The sequence below is a fragment of the Cicer arietinum genome, chromosome 8 (genome assembly GCF_000331145.2).
Source record: "Cicer arietinum cultivar CDC Frontier isolate Library 1 chromosome 8, Cicar.CDCFrontier_v2.0, whole genome shotgun sequence".
NCBI classification, from domain to species: domain Eukaryota; kingdom Viridiplantae; phylum Streptophyta; class Magnoliopsida; order Fabales; family Fabaceae; genus Cicer; species Cicer arietinum.
Window position 1 is genome coordinate 7,923,266 of NC_021167.2, and position 5,028 is coordinate 7,928,293.

Consider the following 5,028-nt stretch of genomic DNA (forward strand, 5'->3'; position numbering starts at 1 on the left):
ACAATTATTATTATTATTATTATTATTATTATTATTATTATTATTATTATTATTATTATTATTATTATTATTATTATTATTATTATTATTATTTATCTCGTTATTTTCCTTTGTTGTCAAACTGATTAGTTCAAACCAACAACCACTGGTCAACCAAATAGTGCGGAAAAAAATAAATGATTAATTGAATATTTTTTGGCTTAATTAGCATACATGACTTAAAATCTTGTATATAAAACTCGATCTCAATTTTACACAATATTTTTTTTAATAAACATAATCAATTTAGTCAATTATTTATTAAAAGAAATACAAATTTATAATTTAATTATCTATAAATTTTAGATTTAAAATTTAATATTAATTTTAAGGAACATTTTCTCTCCACAAACATGATAAACTTAATTAAGGCCTCAGCGTTATATTATATGATTCTAGTATTTAGGACCGTGCAAATGTTTCTATCACAATAAATAGCATTTAAGGTAAAAACGTTTTCAATTTTAATTTATTTTCATATATTTCTATATTAGTTGTTTCTCAAGGGAAACAATAATCTATCACAATAAATAGCATTTAAGGTAAAAACATGTTAAATTTTAATTTATTTTCATATATGAGCAAATTCAATTAAGTAATTGTAAATAATATTTTACCTAAGAATATTGAGACAATGACAATTAATGCAAAATATTTTCATAATAATCTATCACAATGAATATGTATGTTTTTAAGGGTCTGGGATGATCGATTAATAAGTAGGCCAGGCCAAGCCAGACCATAAGTAGGCCAGGCCATAGGCCCCTGACGGACGGCCTAACCTATTCAAATATTCCAAACTAAAAAAAATCAATTTAAACAATTATATTCTAGTATTGCTTTTATGTATCGTGTTTTTGTTTTGATTTATTTGAAATTCTTGTAATTGATTTGATGAGATAACATTTGATATATAATTAGTGTGGGATTAGAATTAGATAGGTGACACATAAAATGTTAAATTATAATTTCAATTAGTTTTAGTATGGCTTTTATTTTATAATTTATTTAATAAAAGTATTCTAAGAAAGCACGAGCTCAACTTCACTCTCATGACCTAATCCAATCGTTAGGCAATTATCACATAAAATACCACATGCACATACTTTCACGATTTGGCATCATACCGACGAAAAATTAACATGCAGATAAATGCTAAAGCAACAACTTGAAACTTATACCATAAAATTAAAACATAAACTTGGAGTGATATACCAAAACAAAATCCAGCAATCCAGTTGCTTACAAAAGAGAATTGTTCTCACATAAATATCAAATAGTCATGCCACCGTCGATCTAGAACCCAGTTCTGGGAACAAAAGCTGCGAGACGACGGTGGTGACTTAAACAAAGTAATTAAATGAGAAAAAGTACTACTGAGAACAAACCATTTACTATAGTCACACCAACAGATGTCACACCAATAGATTTCCCTATATAGATGATCGTGCACAATTCATTTCTTCTTCACTGCTGAGATAGTTTTCTTACCTCCACCACTTGGTTCCTTCTTCTCCACACTCTTGATAACTCCCACAGCCACAGTTTGACGCATGTCTCTCACAGCAAAACGCCCAAGAGGAGGATACTCAGCAAAAGTCTCAACCACCATGGGCTTTGTTGGAATCATCTTAACAAGACCAGCATCACCATTCTTCAGGAATTTAGGCTCCTTCTCAATCTCCTTACCAGAACGCCTGTCAATCTTGGTAATAAGCTCAGCAAACTTGACAGCAATGTGGGAGGTGTGGCAGTCAAGAACAGGGGCATAACCGTTTCCAATCTGCCCAGGGTGATTCATGATGATAACTTGGGAATGTAAAGTTAGCAGCCTCCTTGGCGGGGTCATCCTTGGAGTTTGATGCAACATAACCACGCTTGAGATCCTTGACAGCAACATTCTTAACATTAAATCCAACATTGTCACCGGGAAGGGCCTCAGTCAGAGCTTCGTGATGCATCTCAACAGACTTGACTTCAGTTGCCAATCCAGTTGGTGCAAAAGTCACGACAAATCCTGGTTTCAAGACACCAGTCTCAACACGTCCAACAGGCACAGTTCCAATTCCTCCAATCTTGTAGACATCTTGAAGTGGTAATCGGAGGGGCTTGTCTGATGGCCTCTTAGGCTCATTGATTTGGTCAAGGGCCTCAAGAAGGGTTGGACCCTTGTACCAGTCAAGGTTTGTAGAGCGCTCAATCATGTTATCTCCCTCAAAACCAGAGATGGGAACAAATGGAATTTTTTCTGGGTTGTAGCCAACCTTCTTCAAATAGGATGAAACTTCCTTCACAATTTCATCATACCTAGCCTTGGAGTACTTGGGTGTAGTAGCATCCATCTGTTCAAAAGATGGAACAATGAGTACTTGTATAAATTAACTAGATAAATAAACAAATGCACCATCAAAGGGGGATTAAAGGCTCAAAATTTAAATACCTTGTTACAGCAGCAGATCATTTGCTTGACACCAAGGGTGAAAGCAAGGAGAGCATGTTCACGGGTCTGACCATCCTTAGAAATACCAGCTTCAAAACCACCAGTTGTGGAATCAATGATAAGGACAGCACAATCAGCTTGGGATGTTCCAGTAATCATGTTCTTAATGAAATCCCTGTGTCCGGGGGCATCAATGACAGTGCAGTAGTACTTAGTTGTCTCAAACTTCCAAAGAGCAATGTCAATTGTGATACCTCTTTCACGCTCAGCCTTGAGCTTGTCAAGAACCCAGGCATACTTGAATGAACGCTTGTTCATCTCAGCAGCTTCCTTCTCAAACCTCTCAATGACACGCTTGTCAATACCTCCAAGCTTGTAGATCAAGTGACCAGTGGTGGTTGATTTCCCAGAGTCGACATGGCCAATGACCACAATGTTGATGTGAACTTTCTCTTTACCCATTACTGTTAAAGCTTAAAATCACAAAATTTCTGCAATTTGAACACAAACAGTAAGGAAACAATACATAAGTAAAATAAATATCAGTCTTAAATCAACATTATGACAATCAAAATGCACAATCCATGTCAACTATACAATACAATATTAAAAGAGGAACACAGGGCATGTTCCACAAGATCAAGCATACACAACAAATACAAGCATAAGATTGAAAATTAACAGAATTTATTCTTATATAACCCTTTTCTGTAAAAAAATCCAAAATACAAGTTGTTTAAACATTGCAGCACGTTCAAATATTTTAACATGTCCACATTCTTTTGTTTGGTCTATGACATACTCACATTTTTAAAATATTAAAAATCAAAAAGCACAATCCATGTGAACAATACAAAAAGCACAATCCATGTGAACAATACAAAAAGCACAATCCATGTGAACAATATAACACAATATTAAAAGAGCAACACAAGGATGTTCCACAAGATCAAGCATACACAACAAATATATGCATAAGATTGAACATTAACAGAATTTTTTCCTACCCTTTTTCTAAACGGGTACAAAATAGTTCACTTAAAATATAATATACCAAAATGTCTTACTTTTTCAGTTTTCATTAGGTTACCAAAACATAGTTGAGGTTAGTAGTTGGTCTCATCCAGATAACCTTCTACACAAATATTTTTTTCCAGTTTTTTTGTAATAATTGATAATATAAAATTAGTAAAAAAATACAAAAGAAATTGTAGTAATTAAATAGAGTTTTCAGTAACATTCGGCCTATAATTTAACAACTCCATCCTATTTTACTATTTTGCAAATAAATTAACAACTTCCACCTAATTTACAATCACCTATCCGATTTTGCAGTCAAATTTATTTATTGAAATATAAATTTAAAGCACGTTCAAATATTTTAACACGTCCACATCATTTTCTTTGGTGTATACTAACATTCTACTTTTTTTAGAGAGAAAAAAAAAAAAGATACATTAGACATAAAATATACGTTTAAAATGCAGAACATAAACTCAAAGTAATTCATTGGTATATTTTTTTCAAATTAGGGTTTTTAGGATTTCTTTTTTAGAAAAAAAGTGATTTTTAGGAAAAAAAAATAATAAAAAATAACACGTCTAATATAAGGATTTGCACTATATGTCAAATATGTACCAGAGTACATTAGTTTAATACAAAATAAAAGATAAAAAAACACCACAGGTCGATACAAGGAAGACTAAATAAAGGAACGATTCAAGCCATATAGAAAAAACCATGATTAAACTAAACATTGCTAAAAAAAGCTATGAACCAATAAGAAGAATATCAAAAAGATAGAAAATTAGAGAGGGTTTTACCTTGGAGGAGCCTTAAAACTAGCCGAGAAGAGAATGTGTGTATTGTGATGAGAACGAAGAGTTTGCAAGGTTTATATAAAGGCCTCAATTACTAATTTCATATAAAATCTTTTTTTTTTTTTGACAAAAAAAAGAGTAAATCTTTTTATGATTTTTTATTTTTTTTATTGAAACTCAAATTTTATAAGTTGATTTAATACCTTCTTTGATTTTACTTATCACTATTTTGACTTGATATTAAATTAAATTATTTTCGTATCTTTTAATACTTTCTTTAGTACAATTTACTCTCTATTTAAAAGTCAAAAATATTTTCGTGATAGTTTTCTTTTTATGAAAAACTAATAATATCATAGATTATTTCAGTAGAAGATTTTTTTCATTATTAAAAATTATTTTTTTAGTTCTAACATCTCAGCATTAGTAACTTGGGCAGATCATGATTTATATTTTTATTCTCGATAAAATTTAATAATGAAGAATTTATAACTAATTTATTTCAAAAAATATTTATAAATAGAAAACTAATAACTAATAGTAATACCATCAAGATATTTTGTCGTTATATGAATTCACTTTTACTCCTTCCCCTAAAAGGTGTATTCATTCCAGAGGCAAGGGGTTTTTTTCTCCACAAACTTTTTTTATTGATAGAATTTCTTTTAATTTAATATACTTTTTAAATATTTTATATTCCGCAATAAATAATAGACGTTGCTTCCACCA

At 31.0% G+C, this 5,028-nt stretch overlaps 1 pseudogene; it reads right to left on the reverse strand.

Moving 5' to 3' along the window:
* Window positions 1–1,227: 1,227 nt before the first annotated feature.
* On the reverse strand, window positions 1,228–4,401 carry LOC101501141 (elongation factor 1-alpha-like; annotated as a pseudogene).
* Window positions 4,402–5,028: the final 627 nt, after the last annotated feature.